The sequence below is a fragment of the Arachis hypogaea genome, chromosome 19 (assembly GCF_003086295.3).
Source record: "Arachis hypogaea cultivar Tifrunner chromosome 19, arahy.Tifrunner.gnm2.J5K5, whole genome shotgun sequence".
NCBI lineage: Eukaryota > Viridiplantae > Streptophyta > Magnoliopsida > Fabales > Fabaceae > Arachis > Arachis hypogaea.
Window position 1 is genome coordinate 40,445,275 of NC_092054.1, and position 25,999 is coordinate 40,471,273.

The following is a 25,999-nucleotide window of genomic DNA, read 5'->3' on the forward strand; positions in this document are numbered from 1 at the left end:
ATGATCATGTGGAGTCACAAAATAAATATAAAAATTGAAAACAGAATCAAAAACAGCAGAAGAAAAATCACACCCTGGAGGAGGATCTCACTGCCATTTAAACGCCAGTGAGGAGCATCTGTCTGGCGTTCAGACGCCAGAAATGCACAGTGAAGAAGAGCTGGCGCTGAACACCAGAAACAAGCATCTGGCTGGCATTCAACGCCAGAAATATGCTGCATCTGGGCGTTGAACGCCCAGAACAAGCATCAATTCGGCGTTTGCATGCAAAGGCATTTTACATGCCTAATGGGTGCAGGGATGCAAATCTTTGACACCTCAGGATCTGTGGACCCCACAGGATCAACTCAGCATCTATGGACCCCACAGGATTCCCACCTACCACCACTCACTCTCTTCCCTCTTCTCAATGTTCATCCTCTCTTCCCAATAAACATTCTTCCCCAAAACTCTTCACCAATCACCTCAATCTCTCTTCCCTATCACCAGTTCACCACTCACATCATCCACTCTTTCCCATAAACCTACCTCATAAACTCCACCTAACTTCAAAATTCAAAATCAATTTCCCACCCAACACCCACCCTTATGGCTAAACCTTACCCCCCCTCCCTTCCCTATATATAGCCCTCCATTCTTCCTCATTTTCACACAACACAACCCTCTCTTCTCTTCTTGGCCGAATACACCTCTCCCTCCTCCCCTCCATATTTTCTTCTTCTTCTTCATCTATTCTTTCTTCTCTTGCTCGAGGGCGAGCAAAATTCTAAGTTTGGTGTGGTAAAAGCATAAGCTTTTTGTTTTTCCATTACCATTGATGGCACCCAAGACCGGAGAATCCTCTAGAAAAGGGAAAGGGAAGACAAAAGCTTCCACCTCCGAGTCATGGGAGATGGAAAGATTCATCCCCAAAGCTCATCAAGACCACTTCTATGATGTTGTGGCCAAGAAGAAGGTGATCCCCGAGGTCCCTTTCAAACTCAAGAGAAATGAGTATCCGGAGATCCGACATGAGATCCATAGAAGAGGTTGGAAAGTTCTAACAAACCCCATCCAACAAGTTGGAATTCTAATGGTTCAAGAGTTCTATGCTAATGCATGGATCACAAGGAACCATGATCAAAGTAAGAACCCGAACCCAAAGAATTATCTCACCATGGTTCGGGGGAATTACTTAGATTGTAGTCCGGAAAATGTAAGGTTGGCGTTCAACTTGCCAATGATGGAAGAGAACGCACGCCCCTACACAAGGAGAGTCAACTTTGATCAAAGGTTAGACTAAGTCCTCATGGACATATGTGTGGAAGGAGCTCAATGGAAGATTGACTCAAAAGGCAAACCGGTTCAACTGAGAAGACTGGACCTTAAGCCTGTAGCTAGAGGATGGTTGGAGTTCATTCAACGCTCAATCATTCCCCTAGCAACCGGTCTGAAGTTACTATAGACCGGGCCATCATGATCCATAGCATCATGATTGGAGAAGAGGTGGAGGTTCATGAGATTATACCTCAAGAACTCTACAAGGTGGCTGACAAGTCCTCTACTATGGCAAGATTAGCTTTACCTCACCTCATTTGCCATCTATGCAATTCAGCTGGATTGACATAGAAGGAGACATTCCCATTGAGGAAGAGAAGCCCATCACTACGAAAAGGATGGAGCAAATAAGAGAGCCCATTCATGGAGCTCAAGAGACGCATGAAGCTCATCACCATGAGATCCCGGAGATGCCTCAAATGCATTTTCCTCCACAAAACTATTGGAAGCAAATCAACACCTCCCTAGGAGAATTAAGTTCCAACATGGGACAATTAAGGGTGGAATATCAAGAGCACTCCATCATCCTTCATGAAATTAGAGAAGATCAAAAAGCAATGAGGGAGGAGCAACAAAGACAAAGAAGAGACATAGAAGAGATCAAGGACATCATTGGTTCCTTAAGGAGAAAACGCCACCATCACTAAGGTGGACTCATTCCTTGTTCTTTCATTCTCTGTTTTTCATTTTCTATGTTAAGTGCTTATCTAAGTTTGTGTCTTATTACATGATCATTAGTATTTAGTAACTTTGTCTTAAGGTTATAAATGTCCTATGAATCCATCACCTCTCTTAAATGAAAAATGTTTTAATTCAAAAGAACGAGAAGTACATGAGTTTCGAATTTATCCTTGAACTTAGTTTAATTATATTGATGTGGTGACAATGCTTCTTGTTTTCTGAATGAATGCTTGAACAGTGCATATGTCTTTTGAAGTTGTTGTTTAAGAATGTTAAATATGTTGGCTCTTGAAAGAATGATGACAAGGAGACATGTTATTTGATAATCTGAAAAATCATAAAAATGATTCTTGAAGCAAGAAAAAGCAGTGAATACAAAAGCTTGCAGAAAAAAATAGAAAAAAAATAGCAAAAAAAAAGAGAGAAAAAGCAAGCAGAAAAAGCCAAAAGCTCTTAAAACCAAAAGGCAAGAGCAAAAAGCCAATAACCCTTAAAACCAAAAGGCAAGGGTAAATAAAAAGGATCCCAAGGCTTTGAGCATCGGTGGATAGGAGGGCCTAAAGGAATAAAATCCCGACCTAAGCGGCTAAACCAAGCTGTCCCTAACCATGTGCTTGTGGCGTGAAGGTGTCAAGTGAAAACTTGAGACTGAGCGGTTAAAGTCAAGGTCCAAAGCAAAAGAAGAGTGTGCTTAAGAACCCTGGACACCTCTAATTGGGGACTTTAGCAAAGCTGAGTCACAATCTGAAAAGGTTCACCCAATTATGTTTCTGTGGCATTTATGTATCCGGTGGTAATACTGGAAAACAAAGTGCTTAGGGCCGCGGCCAAGACTCATAAAGTAGCTGTGTTCAAGAATCAACATACTGAACTAGGAGAATCAATAACACTATCTGAACTCTGAGTTCCTATAGATGCCAATCATTCTGAACCTCAATGGATAAAGTGAGATGCCAAAACTATTCAAGAGGCAAAAAGCTACAAGTCCCGCTCATCTGATTGGAGCTATGTTTCATTGATAGTTTGGAATTTATAGTATATTCTCTTCTTTTTATCCTATTTGATTTTCAGTTGCTTGGGGACAAGCAACAATTTAAGTTTGGTGTTGTGATGAGCGGATAATTTATACGCTTTGGCATTGTTTTTAGTATGTTTTTAGTATATTTTAGTTAGTTTAATTATGTTTTTACTAGTTTTTATTCAAAAATCACATTCCTGGACTTCACTATGAGTTTGTGTGTTTTTCTATGATTTCAGGTATTTTCTGGCTGAAATTTAGGGACCTGAGCAAAAATCTGATTTAGAGGCTGAAGAAGGATTGCAGATGCTGTTGGATTCTGACCCTCCTGTACTCGAAATGGATTTTCTCGAGCTACAGAAGCCCAATTGGTGTGCTCTCAATTGCGTTGGAAAGTATACATCTTGGGCTTTCTAGCAATATATAGTGGTTCATACTTTGCCCAAGTTTTGATGATGTAAACTGGCGTTTTAACGCGAACTTTCTACCCTATTCTGGCGTTTAACGCTAGAACTAGCATGAAAGCTGGAGTTAAATGCCCAAACTGGCACAAAAGCTGGCGTTTAACTCCAAGAAAAGTCTCTACATGTGAAAGCTTCAATACTCAGCCCAAGCACACACCAAGTGGGCCCCGAAAATAGATTTCTACACTAACTATTCTAGCTTACTCATTTTCTGTAACCCTAGGTCACTAGTTTATACTTTTAGTGATTCATTTTGTACCTCATGAAATTTTACATCAGAATTTGTATTTTCTACGGCATGAGTCTCTAAACCCCATGGTTGGGGGTAAGGAGCTCTGCTGTGTCTCGATGAATTAATGCAATTACTACTGTTTTCCATTCAATCACGCTTGTTTCTATTCTAAGATATTCACTCGCACTTCAACCTGATGAATGTGATGATCCGTGACACTCATCATTATTCTCACCTATGAACATGTTCCTGACAACCACTTCCGTTCTATCTTCGATTGAGTGTGTATCTCTTAGCCTCATGGTTCAGATCAGAGTCTTCGTGGTATAAGCTAGAATCAATTGGCAGCATTCCTAAGATCCAGAAAGTCTAAACCTTGTCTGAGGTATTCCGAGTAGGATCTGGGATGGGATGACTGTGATGAGCTTCAAACTCACGAGTGTTGGGTGTAGTGACAGACGCAAAAGGATCAATGGATCCTACTCCAACATGAGTGAGAACCGACAGATGATTAGCCGTGCGGTGACAGCGCACTTGGACCATTTTCACTGAGAGGACGGATGGTAGCCATTGACAATGGTGGTCCACCAACATACAGCTTGCCATGGAAGGAGCCTTGCGTGCGTGAAGAAGAAGACAGTAGAAAAGCAGAGATTCAAAGGACAGAGCATCTCCAAAACCTCAACCTGTTCTCCATTACTGCATAACAAGTATTTATTTCATGTTCTTTTACATTTTACAATTAAAACTAAGAATTATTGATATTCTGACTAAGAGTTACAAGATAACCATAGCTTGCTTCAAGCCGACAATCTCCGTGGGATCGACCCTTACTCACGTAAGGTATTACTTGGATGACCCAGTGCACTTGCTGGTTAGTTGTGCGGAATTACAAAAGTGTGATTGTGATTTCGTGCACCAGGGAGCCTCAAGGAAGGATTAGGCTAAGAAGATTGATGATCCCCTCTGGGCTTATCGCACAGCCTTCAAGACTCCAAATGGGATGTCACCTTATCATCTTGTCTATAGCAAGGCCTGTTATCTGCCAGTAGAACTAGAGCACAGAGCTTATTAGGCAACAAAGTTCCTTAACTTTGATGCAAAGGCAGCTAAAGAGAAACAGCTCCTCTAACTCAATGAACTTGATGAGTTTCAGACGAAAGCCTATGAGAATTCAAAACTCTATAAAGAGAAGACCAAGATGTGGCATGACAAGTAGATAGTCCCCAGGACTTTCGAGCCTGGACAAGCAGTCCTCCTCTACAATTCTAAGTTGAAACTTTTTCCTGGAAAGCTAAAGTCTAAGTGGTCAGGACCTTTCACTATCAACAAGGTTTCACTCTATGGTCATATTGAGATTATGGAAGGGAATTCAAGAAGAACTTTCACTGTCAATGGTCAGAGACTCAAGCATTATCTCGGAGACGAGACTGATTGTCAAAGGACCACATAACTCCTCACTTAGAGGGGTGAACCATCAAGCTAGTGACGTTAAAAAAGAGCTTGTTGGGAGGTAATCTAATATTTAGTATCCTTTGATTTTGTGTTTTTCTTTCCTTAATTCTTACTTTATTTCCTCTTTCATAACATGCATATATATCTGAGTTTGGTGCAATAAATATACACATCGAGACATGATTCGAGATAAGTTTAGTGTGGTGACGTACCTGACCATATATCAAAAGGCTATCCCAGGGATGTTACTCGATCTTGTGTGCGACGTGAAAATTTTCACGTCCCGTGCCATGCACCATTTTTACACTCCCAGGGTCAATAATTTCTGGCGTCCAATGTGAAAGCCCCAGAGTCCCACGCCATGCTTCATAGTGCACCCTGGGGACATCATATCGAGTTCCTTCTCGATGCATGCGTTAGCATTTTGGTTCAATTTCTTATACACTATAACCAAACCTAAGTTTGGTATGGTCGCTCACCACTACGCATGCATGCAACATCGATGCACGCCTGGCTTTTCTTATCATATACATTATACATACTATTCCTTGCCCTCGATTCAAATTTGTTTTCCAGCTTTAATGTCAGATTGAACTTGTTTTTAGATGTAGTGGCTATGATTACTCGAAGAGTCAGAAAATCTCTGCAAACTTCATCATCATCACTATTGTTGTGATCGAGGCGCATGCATTGGCTCACCTTTTTACATTGCTCGATTTACTTTCACTTGCTAATCCTATTTACTCTTATTTCCAATACCATTATTTCTTTTTCTTTATTGCTTGAGGATAAGCAACCATTCTAAATTTGGTGTTGGAGGCTATGTGCTATATAACCTTAGAGATGATGAAGGCAACAACAATAGTTAAGGTGATTTTGTTTCCTTTTAGCTCCTAGTCATATACTTTCTATTTTGGGTTTGCTATTTTCATATTTTCTCACACCATGTCATGCCAGCTGAACTTACTACTTGTGAAATCCTCTTAAACACTCTAAACACATAAGAAATAGTTGCCAGATAGACGAAGGATTGAATTCAATAAATAAAGAACCCTCTGACAATAAGTGACGATGCATTAAGTGTGATAGTCATGGATTGATTAAGGTTGATGATCTTGTGTGAAGAGAAAGGATGATTCCATATGAGTATGAAGCTTAGAGAAGTAATATGAGATTTCTGACCAAAAGAAAAGAATCATTGAACATGAATTGAAAAGAAAGAGAGAAAGAAACAGCAAAAAAATCAAAATAAAGATCAAAGGTTGCAAAGCTCAGAGCATCAATGGTTAAAGAACCCAGTTATATGTCTGTGGTGTGATTGTCTAAGGATAGGGCTCAGGCGACTAAATTCAAGGGGTGCTTCATCACCCAATAACTTGGACCAACTGGTCCGAGATTATCGATCGAAAGCCCACCATCAAGAGTTTCCTTGAGATAAAGCATTTAAAAGCCCAAAGAGGCTCTGGACATCGATGGCTGGAAACATACAGGAAGATGGATGTACAGTTCTGACACCATCATAATACTTCCCTTAGGTATTGCATTATTTGCACGACACGCATTCCATACTAGACAGACCTGTAAAGTAGAGATCCAGAAACAGGCTCACGAATACCATCAATATCTACTAGAGGGGCAGCAATGAAAGCGATAATAAATACAGAAGTTGCGGTTAATAAAGTAGGGATCATCAAAACACCAAACGCTCCCCCACTCCGCCAAATACGGATACACCGCCATGAGCTTTGGCAATGTTATTGATCAATTCCATAATAAGTACTGTTTTGCCCACTCTTTCCTCCACGGCGATATGCTCCAACCCTAAACGAAACATCTCTCACTCTTCATGTCATTTTCACGCTTTGTTTCTCTCTCTTCTTTCACACACTTTTCCATTCTCTGAGAATTTTATTTTCAACTCATTCATCAACACGAGCTCATTTTTTACAAATAAATATTTTATTTAATGATAATTTTTTACTTAATGATGTAAGTAGAATTTCTTTCTAAATTTGTGATTTGTAGTTAAAAAAATAATTTAGTTTATTATTTTTGAAATTAGTTAGTGTGTGTTAGATGAAGGTAATATTTAGATATATTTTCAGTTTATGAAAAATAAACATATTTAATATAATATATTATTAAAAATAATTTAATATATGTTATGTTATTTAAAATAGAATTAAATATTTTTATATTTAAATATATTTTAAATATATTTTATTAATATATTATTAAAATATATAATCTTCGATTGCCGTAGTTACTATCTCTCTACAACTTAACTCTATGTCAATGACAAATTTACCATCCTTTGTAATAGGAGGGTTTACACCAATAATAAAAAATAAATTCGATTATTACTGTACGATTCAATAATAATAATAATAAAACAATCAGAAACTTACCTATATTGACATACTCATAAAATTTTGTCCAAATCTAAAGCATGTATGAAACAAAATTCTCCATATAGATGTTGGCTTGTTAGTGCTTTTCCATATCAGGTTAATCTATTATATCAATTTTATCACCATCTTCAGTTGGACTAAAATATGATAAGTACCTTCAAATTTCTTGTCGCTTTCAGTGTTATAACATGTCCAGTCGATGTTAGGTTCCAGTAAATCAACCATAACTAGTTCTTCAAATTCAATATATAACTCGATAATTGATACTTTTGCCTGCGTTTACTGGTATATCGAAAATATTTCATGCGTGCTTGCTTTGTTAGCCACATATATTATTTAAAATTGAACGAAATCATTGAACACTAACACAGGCTGCTATAAAAAATATTTATGATTCTCCTTAATACTTGATTATCTACACATTGATAAAGTACAATCTTAAATATTCGCATGTTATCACAAAATGAACATCACATGAATTTTTATATACAAAATTAACACCCCAAATGTTTGAAAAAAAAGTGATCACTATAATATATTTTTAAACTAATATTTTTACCTATTTTTATATTCTTATTAAACTCATTTAAATAATTTTTCTCCAAAAGAAGAACATCCTTATACTTGCATTCAACCTAAAAGTTTGACTGTTCTGCCTTTATAATATTTCAATTATATACTTTTAATAAGAGAAGTACAATACACTACCTATGTACTGTGAATATGTCTCTGCATACTGTTAATATACCTCCTAGGTATTAATAATTTTTTGAATTTTTTAAATGAATAATTTAATTATTTTATTTACGGATATAGATAATTTATAGTTTAATTACCATTTTGTATTATTTTACATATCTTGTTTATAATGTAAATGAGTTGAGTTTAAGTGTATCTCGTTTACATTATAAATGAGATAAGACATGTCGCGTTGTACGTATCACGTTTGCACACGTGATATATGAGAGGAGCGATATGCATATATTTTATTTACACTGTAAATGAGATACACTTAAACTCAAATCATTTACATTGTAAACGAGATACTTGAAAAGTTAGTTCTTTTACACTGTAAACGAGATAAAGTACGACAAATTTCAATTAGCTATAAAAAGATCTGCAAGTATTAGTCTTTTCTACAAATATTTCACTTCTTCTTCTCCTCTATTTTTTTAAATAAAGTTAGTAAAAATATCTAGTGGTAGTGGATATATTATTGTAAGTGTGTATCTAATTGTCACATGAGAAATAGTGACACTAGGAGAATTTAAGTGTGGTAATCCTATTCTATTGTGTACTTGGAGAGTAAATTCTTTATCTGAGTTAACGAGTGTAATATTGACGAACTTAGGTGCTAATGAGACAAAAGAGGTTAGAAGAGTTGGGTATAGATTGCTAACACCAATGGAAAATGGAGTATTTCAGTTTCCTCTATTTTGACTCGATGGCGATGAGCATGTGTGCCTCATGTTTGATGTCCACGAGAGAATCATGACGGAAAAAATGATAGAGCTTTCTATGGAGGTTAGTGATGTTAGTGATGATGGTTCTGGCCACTCGAATTTTGTTCAAGATAACCCACTTCTTGTACCACCACCTCTGCACTGTGCTAGTCCAATGGTACACATGGACGTGGACAATGGGGAGTCTAATAAAGAGTATGTTGTTGATAGTAATAAAAGTGGTTCTTTTGAGGATCGAATGATGATGAGGAGGAATTTATACCGTAGACTCCGGTGAATCAGTTCGGTATCTTTTGCTTGCCCCGCAACCAATTTTGGAGTTATTAGCAGTACCCAGCCACTATCATACATTGGATCTGGATGCGATGCACGAAGAAATTCCATTTTCTAATATGATTGGGGACGATTACAATACAGACGGTGGTGTGAAGTTTCGCATTGGTCACAAATTCAAAAGTAGAGAGGTAGTCGTGCAAGGTGTGAAGAATTACAACATTTGAAAAAGTGCTGAGTACCAAATTGTGGAGTCAAATTGATCAAAGTACCATGTATATTGCAGGCAATTTATAGTAGGATGTTCTTAGAATCTCTGTGTTGTCTTTCAACAGAATCTCGAATATTAGTAAGCCTTACTTTATATGATAATGTATATTCTTATTTATCATGATTATTTTTGATAGAATATCTACCAATTCTATTTAAAATATGACATATTCGAAATCAAAAGTAAAAATTTAAATTTCGAAACAAAAGAATAAAAATTATAATAAAGAATTATTTCAACAACATTGCAACTAACATTCAATAAAATAAGTTATACACCATATTCAAAATTAACATAAAAAATTTAAAATTTGAAATAAAAAAATAAAATTATTTCACATTTCTTAACTTATTATTCTTCAAAATAAATTAAATTAATTAATAAATATTTTTTGAGAAATTAATTTTCTAAATTACACATTTAAAAATTTTATTTAATAACATTACAACTAATACTCAGTAACGCAACTTAATAATAACATATTTCACCATCTAATAAAAGTTACTTTGACAACTAACCTATTTTATGTTTGAAAGTTCTTGTTGTCCTAGAGAAGGGGGTTAAATCTATGGTCTTCTTTTAAACTTGATTAATTTTTTCCTCAAACCAGAAAATGTAACTTAGCTTCTGTTTTGTCTGCGAGATAGATTATGTAGGAGACAATTTCATTTTGTCTCATAAATTGTGAAAAACAGAATTAGTGTAGGGAAGAAGAAGATGACACAGTCATGTATCCTAGTTCAGTTGCTTCGTGCAATGCAACCTACATCTAGTCTCTACCACAACAGCGGTAAACTTTTCACTATCATATCAAATATTACATATACTAATTTCCTAGGATTCAACCTAATCCTATCTAGGACAAATCAAGCTTCTACCTAAACTTGACTTAGCTAAGCAACTCCCTAAACTCTCAACACACTAAGTGCTTACCCAACTTAGCAAGGGATACAACTCAGACATAAAAAATAGAACAAAAAATAATCAAAGGAGATCTAAAACAAATTTTGACTTTTCTCTCTAACTTTCTCTCAATGGATTTTTCTTAATGCCTCTCTTTTATGCCTTTTACCACTGCATAGAAATAAAAAAAGACATAACATACAAACAGAATATTTAAAGATAAACCCTGAAGGAGATGATGATTTACAGCTCAAAGTCTATATGCTGAACCTAACTTCTAAACTCTTAAATGTTGTTTTTCATCTTAGCGGAGTACTCCCTTTAGTGTAGGTGCAATGCATCCCAAGACTTCAAACTTGATTTGTGAGGTTTCACTCTTCTCTTTTTTCAGGTTCTCTCTCCTTGAGCAAAAATGAGGATGATTTTTCTTTTTGTATGAACTCTATTCCTCAACTAGGGCTTGTACACAAGGTCAACTTATTGAATCCTGAGCTAGCTAAAATTTTCCTTTTTTTCCTTCTATTAGTCCAAAAAATCAGGGATTGAAAATTAGTGTTAAGCATGATAGCAGAGGGAAGATTAGTAGCAATTAGCTTTCTCAAAGAGCTTGATAAAATCTAAACCCTTAATCTTGTACTTTGTCTCCAAGTTTCATCATCAACCATTGATTTACAGCAGAACAAGATAGCCACCACTTTCTTTAACTTACTCGAAATAGTGGTGCAGAGGAAAGGGGAAAACAGCAAGCATTTGCCTTGCATGTAAATGAAAACAAATTACCTTTAAACCTTCTGATTGTGCTTAACTTGCTTTTGTTAATCTTGATTTGACATGACTTTCTTGATTTACTTTTCCTTTCTTCCTCTTTGATGTTAGAATGAAAAAAAAGTGAAATCCCATTTCTTCTCTATGCTTTAGCGAAGTGAACTTAGCAAAAACTTAGGGTTGCTTTCCTTTTACTTGAATAGTAAAGTGGCTGGGTTATGGATTCAATTTTCTTTTGGCAACCTTGCTCCAAGTAACTATGGCTTAGATATATGATTTTCTCTGTTTGGGCTATTTGCTCTTTATATTGGGTTGCACTAATGATTATTGACTTGGGCCTGCATTACTAAATAACACATCAAAAACACACTTGGTTTATCAACCCAAATAACACTATGTTTGTCATCATCAAAGTGTGATTACTTGTTTGCTAAACACAATAATCTCCCTCCTTGATGATAAACATCATTGATTATGGAAATAAAGAGAATGAATTACAGAGTTCAGTTTAAAAACTTCCCTTTGATGATACCATTTTAGATGTGATCAACTCTCCCTTTTTTTTCCATAAAAGTAGCTCCCTCTTAATGTGAGCTTTTCAACCAACTCTTATGTCATATTGGCATATATCTCAGAAATTATTGAGCATGATCAACTCAGCAATAAGTCAGAACAATTACGCATTATTTAATCATCAAAGCAGCATATGTTCTCATATAAGAACAATTTATCATCAAAACATCAAAGTGTAAGACTCTGGATTTTTGGAAATTAAATAGTAAGTTATTAATATATTCGTTGATAATTTTATTTAAAGAAAATTATTTTTTCTAAAAATAATTAAATTAAATTTTTTATACTTTGAATTTAAAATTTATTAGGTTTTATAAAATTTTCTAATAATTAAGTATTTTCATATTAGTGATTTAAAGTTTTAATAATTAAAAATAATGAGAGTTTTATACAATTTAAATTGAATAATTGAAAGTTTTGTTTAATTTTATGAACTAAAAGAAAATTTATTTATTTATTTCTAATTTTAAATTAAAGTACTTAACTAAAAATAATTTGTAAGTTGAAAAAAATAAATAGTATTCTTAAAGTTAATTATATTGGATTAAATTTGGTTTTTAATTAATACTCGACCCAAACCCTAGTTTCCAAATCAAAACCCTAATTTTACCTAACCGTAACTCATCCACAACCTAAACCTAGCCGCCACTCTCTTTCCCTTTCTTCCTCAACACAAACAAAATACACACGCAGCCACAGAGAAAACAGAGAACGAGAAGAGAGCTCAAGGGAGAATACGTTGTCACCACACAGTCGCCATCTAGTCGCCCAACGCCGTGGCGAGGGAAGGCCAGAACCGAGACAGAGAGCAGTGCCGAGAAGGAGAGAGGCCATCATCCTCGTCGTTCGTGCTCACCGAGAGGAAGCCAGTCATTGTTCGAGGAGCTCGATGGCAGCCATCGCGCCTTGCGTCGCCAGCTTTGTCGTGCCTCGTCGTCACCATCGTTGTCACGCGATGAATAGAGGATAGGGAGAGAGACGAGTTCACAAGGCAGAAGAGGAAGCAGCGCTGCCACTTCATGTCGCCCAGCCGCCGCTGCCACTATTGGAGTCGCCAGGAAGAGGACCTTGAATGGGAGAGAGAGAGAAAATGAGGGGGTACTGCTGCGGGGATCACTGCCGGAGGTGGAGGAAACCTTGCAGCTGTGCCTCCTTGCCGCCGTCGGGATGTCCGTTGCCTTCGCCACTGTTCTAGCCGCCAAAAACTGCCGCTGGAGCCCTTGTCTTGGCAAGCATTTTTTTTGTTTCCAAAATCGTTGAAATCGGTATTCTATTATAAGTTGTTAAGGGTTCTAAGATGTTGGTAACATAAGGTTGAGTTTTAGGTCTTGCATGTTGAGTTTAATGGTTGTTGCATGCGACACTAAGCTGTTGCGTCACTGCCGGAGCTCTCTGCCGCTGCTGTGGGCGGTAGAAAGGTGTTTGCACGTTTTATACCTGTCGGGTTCCGACTATTCGAGGTAGGAATTTTTCTTAAAACTTATTTTCTATTACGGAATTGTTATAAGTAGATTTGATACGAAAAATATATTTCTGTGATTATGTGATCTAATGGATGTGATTGTCTGTATGATAGAATTATTAGTTGTTTGAGTGGTGTGTGGTTGCTGATATAAATAAAGTTGGAAAATTGATTTGATTGAGTATTATGAAAAGTGGTTTCTTGGTTTTGGAGTTGAATTGATATTAAAAAGTGAATTTATACTGAAAATAGTTGAAATTGAAAGTGATTTGCTATTGAACCTGATTTAAGTCAGAATTGGTTTAAAAATTGGAAAGGATTTGATATTTGATAATTGTTTGATATTGAAAATGGTTGAGAATGGTTTGGAAAATGTGATTTTGATGGAACGTGTGAGGGTGCTAAAGTCTAAGTTTTAGAGAGGATGCTGTCAAAATTTTATGAAAATTGGAGGCTTCATTTGAAATTGTTATTTAGAAAGATTTGGATTTAAGGGTTATATAAGTTGATTTCAATTTATTAAGAAAATGATTATTTTTTGAGTTTGATGTATTTAGAAAAGAATGAATTATGTTTTGAGTTTGGATTATTGATGAATGGAATGGGAGGTGTGATGAGGATGAGTGTGATAATAAGGAATGATGATGATAGAATTTAAATGAAGGATGATGAGAATTGATCTTAAAGTATGATTTTTTGAATGAATTGAATGATATTGAGAATGGATTTGAAAATGAAATTTAATTTGAATAAGATACCTGGGAAGTAGCAAGGGTTGTGGTTTGTTTCACTTGTTCTGGATCAGTGATTGTGATGCCTGGGCAGTAGCAACAGTAGTGGTTTATTCCACTTATTATGGGTTGAGTTCTTAAACACCCGCCTGGGTAGTAGCAGCAATAAAGGTTCATTCCACTTGCTTTGGGTTAAGCGGGTAGTAGCAAGGGGGTTATGGCTCAGACCTACTTGCTCCGTGATGGGGTGTTTCTGTCCAAGGTTAGCTACCAGCACATGTCGGGTTTGGCTATATAACCGACAAATGATATCATCAGCCATAGGACAAGAATACATCATATGCATTTGTATGCTTTGTTTGAGTTTGATTTTGTCTTGGTTTGCCTAATTGCTTAACTGTTATTAACTACTATTTGAGCTGTTTGCTATAACTGCTATCAATACCTGTGCTTTCCTTGTCTGTTTTGCCTGTGTTTATTTTTGAGAGATCCCTCTGACGGGTAGAGGAGGCGCTGAGGGTTGTTTCTAGTGTGGTATTTTTGAGATTGAATATTGGTGATGAGTTGATGATAGTGTTGATTGATTATGTTATGGGTTGGAGGCCGTAATTGGTTTCTAATTGAGGTTTAGTTAAGTATGAAAAATCAAGTTAGTTCAGCATAGACTTAATAAACCTATGCTTAAAACAGGTTGGTCATTCATACAATCTAGGAAACTTTTAAAATTTTCTTATAAGAAAAGAAAGATTTTGGATAATTAACTGATTTCTTTTAAAAAGATTCATAAGACGAGCGATGATCACTGTGCTTGAAAACACTTTTTTTTAATTTTTACTTATGATAATTCTAAAAATCCATGGTGAGACCATGTGGTTAGGTTCTCACTCCCTATAGCTTTATCTTTCTAGGAATTGGATGAACAAGTGTAACAACCCAATTTCTGGTACGTCATGATCATACTAGAAACTGAGCGCTACCAACTTGTCTTCCTAATTATTATCTATTATTTATTATATGAGCCTGATTCGTTGTTAAAAGCATAGTTATTTTTCGAGGTACTTTTTTTAAAATGTTTGGATTAATAAATAGAATCATTCGTAATCAGTTCACAAATAATAACAGATAAAACAGTTATAAACAACCACACTTAAATACATTTTCAAGCAGTTATCAACATTCAGTTGTCCAACCTTTATCAGAGTATAGACTTTTAGTTAGAACACCCCTAGATATAGCTAGATAATAACTATATACATATATATACATACAACATCCCAGGCCCTGACCTGTTCAAAAAGTTCCTAAGTTGGCACCCAGGCTAGCCTAGACTCTATACTCACCTAGTCCCTCTAAACTACTAAACTGAGGGAAAGTATGTTCTAAGTCTTCAAAACTCATGTCAGGTAGAACGTCATCAAAAGATGGTACATATGACGTCTCTCTGGTACCTCATCAAGTAGCCACATAACAGGAGTCTCGTACACATGATTTAGGTTAAAGTTTGCATACAAACAGGGTGCAGACGTTGACTGGTCTCATAGTATATACATATAAACAGATAATAGAGTTCACTCTAGACTCAGAAGACTACCTAGAGCGAAATCCTCTTTACGGAACGATCATCAACGAACTACGGAAGGGTACTCTTACTTCCATCTGAAGGGGGAAGGGAGAGAGAGGGGGTAAGAACTGGGGAGTTCTTAGTAGGACCGGGGTTATTAGTTAAGTTCATTAATTCTGTATTGTTTAGCAGATGAATAGCAAAATACCGAGAATCAGTAAACAGAAGATATAGATAAATAGAGAAAATAGAGAAAACAGAAAGCAGAACACAAACAAAAGAATACAAGAAAATAAAACACAAATACAAAGAATATAATACAAACAAAGAAAGCATACATTCATACAACAAACATAATAGAAGAAATGTACAACCAAGTATGATGCATGTCTAGCCCTAGTACAGGTAATGAGCTCATTTATCAGTTACATACCCGCTCCCGACGTTACCCGGAGTCTTCTGACCAGGTAAGGCTTCCCTGTTGGCAATGCCCCTCGCAAGAGTCCTTTGACTTGTGAGGCAAACCATTGCAAGAGTCCTTTGACTTGCATGGCGGAGCTAGTTAACTTATATCTGCCCAACACACTCACTGTAAGAGTCGTTTGACTTACAGGAGCACACACACACACACACTCACTGTAAGAATCCTTTGACTTACAGGAATATATGCTTGTTGTGTTTTCTCGATACCTCTGTAAGAGTCCTCTGACTTACAAAATAGCATTATAGCTAAGTATCGCAGGGAAGCACTCTCAGTGGTCGTACCACCATCTATCTGACTGCCTCTTTGCAGCAGATTCTTATATAATCATTCTCATTATCATCATCACTTTCACATTCTTATGCAGTACCTCTTTCTTTCTCTGTTCAATCATACTATATAAACTTTACAGCTTTTACTTTTACAACATCTTAACTCAAACCATTTCTCTTTATCAGATTACTCTTTTCTCTTTGTCTTTTTACTCTGATCTAATTACTCTTTTCTCTTGATCTCTTTACTCTACTCTGGTTACTCTGTTCTCTGTATATCTTTACTTTGCTCTAGTTACTCTTTTCTCTGCTTAACGTATGTATTTAAAGCTTATGTAAATTTTGGTATGAATAGTTAGCGTCCCAAGTATAGGTTCATTAAGTCTATACTAAAACAATTTAACTTTTCATATAATACTTGACCCTAGCCGCAACTCAAGGACTAACTATGTTGCCTTAGTTCGTTTACAAATCTTTGTCTGTTTTTCTGTCGTTAAAACTTTACAGAATATTCTTTGGTTTTTATCTTTTCTTTAACTTCTTATCTTTCCTTTATCTTTGTCTCACTATCATTTTATTACCACTCCCTAAGTGTTTTATGAAGGTAATTATGAGATTCTGCGCTTAAAGTTGTCTTTCTAAAGCTTTTACAGAAAACTGCCTTTTTCGCATTATTTTATTATTTTTTATTAAAATATTATTTTTAATTAAATATTATTATTTAATATTTTATTATTATTTATTATTTTATTATTAAATTTTTGAAAATTACCCCACTTTAACTTTTAACCTTTAAAATTCACTTTTTACCACCTGTAACTTTTAATATTTCTACTTTAACCACCATAACTTTCAGAAATTACCAAATAACCTCCCAAACACCAAAATATTTACTTCTTTGCCCTTTTTAAGATCTAAAAGGTGTTCTTCATTGTTCTTCACCACACTCAAAGTGTTCTTCATGTTCTTCATGTTCTTCGTAAATTCTTCAGATTCTTTCTCTGTTTTCACCCGTTTTTCAATCTTTTCAGTAACCGATTTTTACCAAAATTCACAATAAATTCCCAGCCACTAAAATCCCATCTTTTCCACATGATTTTAACACAAATTCAACCCCAATTTAAGGCCTAGGGTTTCATTTTTCCAGCAGCTCCAAGAACACAAACTCATAGCTTGAATTTCATCAAATTTTATCAAAATTTCACCAAGAATCAATCATATATACAACTAATTTTTAGCACAGACAAATCATAAAACATTTACACAACTCAAACACAATTAATCAAGATTAATTTTGTCAAACTCTACCTAGTTTTGCTGCTCCAAATTCGGTTATATCCTTAGGTGGTCCTTAAGTACTTTTTTCTCCTAAATCACATCAAGAACAACTTTAAATCAAAAAACCCTCAACTAACCAAATCTCACTCAGAATGTTATGAAGGGATTTCTCACCTTAAACTTTCTGGAAATAAATATTTCTTGGCCCTCAAGTCAAGTTAAGCATGATTCCTAAGGAAGAACATCAAGAAAACACATGTTTAAGCATGTTTCCTTGAAACCGAAACAAAAGGGAGATGGTGCAGCTAACTCACCTTGATTCCAGCCTTGATAAGTCATATGATCATGTAGAGAAAGAAGAGAGGATCATTTTGGTCAGATTGAAATTTTGATTTGAGTTTTAGTTCAGAAGAAATCAAGCTTTGAAGATTTATGAACCAAGAACTTTTTCTCCTTTTTCTCTTGATGATTTTCGGCCACAATGTGCAAATGAGGCAGCCTTGGAGGTCTTGGGGGGTGTAAGGTGAGTTGTGATTGGTTGGCTTGGAGGTGGATTAAAATAATATTAAAATATCTCAGGTGTATAACTACTAAAACTAGATGTATCGGAACACTCGTAAAAGCATCTCTAAAAATACTTTTTTGAGCTACTAGCATAAATGACACTAGTAACATATTTAATATGAGAGTATAACATGTATGATGAGGCCTTAGCATTGCTAAAGTCCTCAAAGAGTGCTGGTGCTAAGCTACACCAGTAAACTGTGAACCCGGTTAAACCGATTTTCTGTTTTTAACTAAAATAGACCAGGTAACCTTATAATATCATTCAAGCATCTTCTAATACTAATATAATGATAATATTATACTATTATCTCTCTTCTCTCATAAATTGTGTCCGGTTCGTCAAACAGAGACTATTTACGAAAATCAGAATTGAAACTCCTAACCAATACGATTCAAAAACTAGGTTCTTCGCGATTGCGTTGTCGGGCTTATCTCAACTAAGGTCCTGAGTTAAGGATAATATAATAACAATGAAGATTGAAATGCTCGATGATATAGCAGAGGTGTTTCCTTTACTGATCTTCCGGAACCTTCAGAAAAGGTCTCGTGTACTCGAAAAACGGGGTTGTTACAATTAGCTTATGAAGAGTTTAATTGCATTTTGCTTATACGATATGGTTACATTAGTTTAGTTATTATTTATTTATCCCTCACCATTAATATTGTATCTTGTAAAGAGGGTTACGAATCGTGATGGCTATGTTTATAAGTTATTGTATAAAGAACTTAGTTATTGTGGGTGTATGTGTTATATATATATATATATTTGAGTAGTTGTGATTGATTCGTATGTATATATGTGCATTTTACAAGAAAAAGTATTTCCAGAATTTCTTTTTGAAGAAAAGTTTTTATACGGTTTCAAGTTAAAGGCCCCTATGTTAATACTATATATATGAAAGTTGTTGTAATATTCTCACTATAAGAGTGGCACAGCCGAAAGCGTGACATTCTGATAGTTAGGCTGTTACACAAAACATCAGAGCATGGGATCATCAGAACCATAAATATTTTTCACATTCAAAGTTCACATTTGACAAGTTGAGATAATCACCAAAACATGCAATTTTCACATTCACCAATGCACATTTCAACTACTTCCCCTTTTGTCATCAAGGAAGAAAACTAAAATCAGTCCATACCTACAAAAGATGGATAAGTTAATAATAGAATAGCAAAATAAGTAGCATATGTCTAATTAGTTAGGTACAGTCATCCAGAAAGTAATGAAATAGTGTCTAAAACCAAAAGTCACACAAAAGTAAATGTAACAAAATTGAAATTCTTCATCATGAGACATCCCTAGGTATCTGAGCTTTCATCCTCAGTGTCTAATGGCTCCTCTTGATCAGTGGCCATAATGTCATCTTCATGAATATTGTCCACATATTTCAGTAGAACCACCACTCTATCTCTTGACTTGCGCAATATATTTTCATTCTGAACGGCTAGCTTTCTCTCTTGTTGGCTTGTGGAGATAAGGTGATTGGACAAATTCACAAACTCCTACAGAACATCCTTAACAACTTTATACAAAAGTGATTTGTGTCCAGTAGAGTTAGATGTTCTAGTGGTGGAAGGAGGAGGAATGTCATCAAACTCTTCCTCATCATCATCAAGGATCACTCTTTCAAATCGTGTAGGTCATTTCTTTTGTTGTCTCAATGTACCACCCCCTATTAGGTTAGAGTTTCTATTTTCAAATGTCTCATTTGTTAGGTCAACACCAAAGAATTAAAAAATATAGGTTAGAAATATGCCATAAAAAAGTGACACATTTTTATCACTCCTTATACAATCATACATATGTCTTATCATTAAATAAGTAAAAGAATTTTTAATTTTCATAATGATAGCATACAACACCAGTGTGTCACTAAATGAAACCCTTTGGTATGAACCGCTTTGAGGGAGGATGATGTGATTTACAATGCAATGAAGCTGTGCAGGGACAGGACCTAAAGCCTTATGGTTTGGAGTAAGACCATCAATGAGAGAGATATTTTCACAGACAGAGACAAGGGCATCTTGATAAGTAACACCTAGACCTTCATCCCATTTTCCAGAAGTATAAGCATTAACACCAACATCCAAATATCCTAGGGCATCACTAATGATTTTACTATTCAGATTTAACTCACGCCCTTTAACATAGGAATGGACATTTTCATTATGATAGGTCATGTTGACATAAAATTCACGAATAAGATCAGGGTAAATAGGATTTTTGATTTTGAAAAGATGATTCCAGTCCAAAATGGTTATTGATGAGCGGATAATTTATACGCTTTTTGGCATTATTTTTAGTATGTTTTTAGTAGAATCTAGTTACTTTTAGGGATGTTTTCATTAGTTTTTATGTTAAATTCACATTTTTGGACTTTACTATGAGTTTGTGTATTTTTCTGTGATTTCAGATATTTTCTGGCTGAAATTGAGGGACTTGAGCAAAAATCAAATTCAGAGGTTGAAGAAGGACTGCTGATGCTGTTGGATTCTGACCTCCCTACCCTCAAAGTGGATTTTCTGGATCTACAGAACTCAAAATGGCGCTCTTCCAATTTCTTTGGAAAGTAGACATCCAGGGCTTTCCAGCAATGTATAATAGTCCATACTTTGGCCGAGTTTAGACGACGTAAAAGGGCGTTGAATGCCAGTTCTACGCTGCTGTCTGGAGTTAAACGCCAGAAACAAGTCACAAGCCAGAGTTGACCGCCAGAAATACGTTACAACCTGGCGTTCAACTCCAGAAAGAGCCTCTGCACGTGTAACATTCAAGCTCAGCCCAAGCACACACCAAGTGGGTCCCGGAAATTGATTTATACATCAATTACTTACTTCTGTAAACCCTAGTAACTAGTTTAGTATAAATAGGACTTTTTACTATTGTATTTGACATCCTGGATTGTATTTTTGATCCTGTGATCACGTTTTGGGGGCTGGCCATTCGGCCATGCTTGGACCTTCATCACTTATGTATTTTCAAACGGTAGAGTTTCTACACTCCATAGATTAAGGTGTAGAGCTCTGCTGTTCCTCAAAGATTAATGCAAAGTACTACTATTTTTCTATTCAATTCAACTTATTCCGCTTCTAAGATATTCATTCGCACTTCAACCTGAATGTGATGAACGTGACAATCATCATCATTCCCTATGAACGTGTGCCTGACAACCACTTCCGTTCTACCTTAGATTGAATGAGTATCTCTTGGATCTCTTAATCAGAATCTTCGTGGTATAAGCTAGATTGATGGCGGCATTCATGAGAGTCCGGAAAGTCTAAACCTTGTCTGTGGTATTCCGAGTAGGACTCTGGGATTGAATGACAGTGACGAACTTCAAACTCGCGATTGCTGGGCGTAGTGACAGACGCAAAAGGAGGGTGAATCCTATTCCAGTATGATCGAGAACCTCAGATGATTAGCCGTGCTGTGACAGAGCATTTGGACCATTTTCACAAGAGGATGGGATGTAGCCATTGACAACGGTGATGCCCTTACATAAAACCAGCCATGGAAAGGAGTAAGATTAATTGGATGAAGACAGCAGGAAAGCAGAAGTTCAGAGGAACGAACGCATCTCCATACACTTATCTAAAATTCTCACCAATGATATACATAAGTATTTCTATCTTTATTTTCTGTCTATTTATTATTAATATTCGAAAACTCCATAACTATTTTATATCCGCCTGACTGAGATTTACAAGGTGACCATAGCTTGCTTCAAGCCGACAATCTCCGTGGGATCGACCCTTACTCACGTAAGGTTTATTACTTGGACGACCCAGTGCACTTGCTGGTTAGTTGTGCGAAGTTGTGATAAAAAGTTGAGATTACAATTGAGCGTACCATGTTGATGGCGCCATTGATGATCATAATTTCGTGCACCAAGTTTTTGGCGCCGTTGCCGGGGATTGTTTGAGTTTGGACAACTGACGGTTCATCTTGTTGCTCAGATTCGGTAATTTTCTTTTTGTTTTATTTTCAAAAAAATTTTCAAAAATCTTTCAAAAAAAATTTCTCCTTTGTTTTCGAAAAAAATTTTAAAAATAAATGTTTTCAAAAAAATATTTTTCTTCAGAATTTTTAAGAATGAATTCTAGTGTTTCATGATGATTTGTTGAATCCTGGCTGGCTGTAAACCATGTCTAATCTTTTGGACTGGAGTTTCAACTTATCATCACAAGAGCTTGTTGATTCTCACACACTTAGTTGTTCTATACATGGAAGGTATCAACAGCATACTAAAGCTTGGCTGGCTATTAAGCCATGCCTGACCCTTTGATTGGAGCTTTAGTTTAAAGAGCATAAGATTCCTGGAATTCATATTAAAAATTTTGGAATCCTTATTTTTCTTTTTCAAAATAATTTTCGAAAAAAAAATTAAAAGAAAATACAAAAAAATTCATAAAATCATAAAAATCAAAAAAAATATTTTGTATTTCTTATTTGAGTCTTGAGTCAAATTTCAAGTTTGGTGTCAATTGCATGTTCATCTTGCATTTTTCGAAAAATTCATGCATTCATGGTGTTTTTCATGATCTTCAAGTTGTTCTTGGTAAGTCTTCTTGTTTGATCTTGATGTTTTCTTGTTTTGCATCTTTTCTTGTTTTTCATGTGCATTTTTGCATTCATAGTGTCTAAACATGAAAGATTTCTAAGTTTGGTGTCTTGCATGTTTTCTTTGCATATAAAAATTTTCAAAAATAAGTCTTGATGTTCATCATGACATTCAAAGTGTTCTTGGTGTTCATCTTGACATTCATAGTGTTCTTGCATGCATTCATTGTTTTGATCCAAAATTTTCATGCATTGAGTCTTTTTCATGTTTTTCCCTCTCATCATTAAAAATTAAAAAATAAAAAAAAAATATCTTCCTCTTTTTCTCCCTTAAAATTTCGAAAATTAGATTTGACTTTTTCAAAAAATTTTAAAATCTAGTTTTTTTATGAGTCAAATCAAATTTTCAATTTAAAAATCTTATCTTTTTCAAAATCTTTTTTAAAAATCAAATCTTTTTCATTTTTCTTATTTATTTTCGAAAATTTTAAAAATATTTTTCAAAAAACTTTTTCTTAATTTTACATCAAATTTTTGAAAATAACATCATCAATTAATGTTTTGATTCAAAAAATTCAAGTTTGTTACTTACTTGTTAAGAAAGATTCAAACTTTAAGTTCTAGAGTCATATTTTGTGATTTCTTGTGAATCAAGTCATTAATTATGATTTTAAAAATCAAATCTTTTTCAAAACTAATTTCAATCATATCTTTTCAAAAATATCTTCTTATCTTATCTTTTTCAAAATTTGATTTTAAAATATCCTTTCTAACTTCTTATCTTCTTATCTTTTCAAAATTGATTTTCAAAATTTGTTTCAACTAACTTTTTGTTTGTTTCTTATCTTTTTCAAAACTACCTAACTAACTCCCTCTCTCTCTAATTTTCGAAAATATCTTCCCTCTTTTTCAAAAATTCTTTTTAATTAACTAATTATTTTAATTTTTTATTTTAATTTTCGAAAATTACTAACCTTTTTCAAAAACTATTTTCGAAAATCACTAACTCTTTTTCAAAAATTATTTTTGAAAATTCTCCTTCTCTCTCATCTCCTTCTAATTATTTATTCATCTACTAACATTTCTCTTCATCTCACATCACTGCTCCTATCCTTACCCTTGTGTTTGGATTCTTCATTCTTCTTCACCCCTATTCCTTTTCTTCTTCTACTAACAATAAGGAACCTCTTTACTGTGACATAGAGGATTCCTCTTCTTTTCTTGTTCTCTTCTCTTTCTAATGAGCAGGAACAAGGAAAAAGGCATTCTTGTTGAAGCTGATCCAGAACCTGAAAGGACTCTGAAGAGAAAACTAAGAGAGGCTAAATTACAACAATCCAAAGACAACCTTATTGAAAATTTCGAACAAGTAAAGGAGATGGTAGCCGAACCCAACAAAAATAATGCAAGGAGAATACTTGGTGACTTTACTGCACCTAATTCCAATTTACATGGAAGAAGCATCTCCATTCTTGCCATTGGAGCAAACAACTTTGAGCTACAACCTCAATTAGTTTCTCTGATGCAGCAAAACTGCAAGTTTCATGGACTTCCATATGAAGATCCTTTTCAGTTCTTAACTGAATTCTTGCAGATATGTGATACTGTTAAGACTAATGGAGTAGATCCTGAAGTCTACAGGCTCATGCTTTTCCCTTTTGCTGTAAGAGACAGAGTTAGAGTATGGTTGGACTCTAAGGATAGCCTGAACTCTTGGGATAAGCTGGTCAAGGATTTCTTAGCCAAGTTCTTTCCTCCTCAAAAACTGAGTAAGCTTAGAGTGGATGTTCAGACCTTCAGACAGAAAGAAGGTGAATCCCTCTATGAAGCTTGGGAGAGATACAAAGGACTGACCAAAAAGTGTCTGTCTGACATGCTTTCAGAATGGACCATCCTGGATATACTCTATGATGGTCTGTCTGAATTAGCTAAGATGTCATTGAATACTTCTGCAGGTAGATCCATTCACCTAAAGAAAACGCCTGCAGAAGCTCAAGAACTCATTGACATGGTTGCTAATAACCAGTTCATGTATACTTCTGAGAGAAATCCTGTAAGTAATGGGACGCCTATGAAGAAGGGAGTTCTTGAAATTGATACTCTGAATGCCATATTGGCTTAGAATAAAATATTGACTCAGCAGGTCAATATGATTTTTCAGAGTCTGAATGGAATGCAAGCTGCATCCAACAGTACTCAAGAGGCATCTTCTGAAGAAGAAGCTTATGATTCTGAAAACCCTGCAATAGCAGAGGTAAATTATATGGGTGAACCTTATGGAAACACCTATAACCCATCATGGAGAAATCATCCAAATTTCTCATGGAAGGATCAAAAGCCTCAACAAGGCTTTAATAATGGTGGAAGAAATAAGTTTAACAGTAGTAAACCTTTTCCATCATCCACTCAGCAACAGACAGAGAACTCTGGACAAAATACCTCTAATTTAGCAAACTTAGTCTCTGATCTGTCCAAGGCCACTGTAAGTTTCATGAATAAAACAAGGTCTTCCATTAGAAATTTGGAAGCACAAGTGGGCCAGCTGAGTAAAAGGATCACTGAAATCCCTCCTAGTACTCTCCCAAGCAATACAGAAGAAAATCCAAAAGGAGAGTGCAAGGCCATTGAATTAATCACCATGGCCGAACCTGTGAAGGAAGGAGAGGACGTGAATCCCAAGGAGGAAGACCTCCTAGGACGTCCAGTGATCAATAAGGAGCTTCCCTTTGAGGAACCAAAGGAATCTGAGACTCATCTAGAGACCATAGAGATTCCATTAAACCTCCTTATGCCATTCATGAGCTCTGATGAGTATTCCTCTTCTGAAGAGAATGAAGATGTTACTGAAGAGCAAGTTACCAAGTACCTTGGTGCAATCATGAAGCTGAATGCCAAATTATTTGGTATTGAGACTTGGGAAGATGAACCTCCCTTGTTCATCAATGAACTGAGTGATCTGGATCAACTGACATTGCCTCAGAAGAAACAGGATCCTGGAAAGTTCGTAATACCTTGTACCATAGGCACCATGATCTTTGAAAAGGCTCTGTGTGACCTTGGTTCAGGGATAAACCTCATGCCCCTCTCTGTAATAGAGAAACTGGGAATCTATGGGGTGCAAGCTGCTAAAATCTCATTAGAGATGGCAGACAATTCAAGAAAATAGGCTTAAGGACAAGTAGAGGACGTGTTAGTAAAGGTTGAAGGCCTTTACATCCCTGCTGATTTCATAGTCCTAGATACTGGGAAGGATGAGG

The 25,999-nt window shown here is 35.6% G+C and overlaps 1 non-coding gene across 1 annotated transcript; it reads right to left on the bottom strand.

Moving 5' to 3' along the window:
* Positions 1-24,513: 24,513 nt before the first annotated feature.
* Positions 24,514-24,621, bottom strand: LOC112781410 (small nucleolar RNA R71). The gene has a single exon (XR_003192188.1). It is a non-coding gene; the product is annotated as a small nucleolar RNA R71 (small nucleolar RNA).
* Between the last annotated feature and the right edge of the window lie 1,378 nt (positions 24,622-25,999).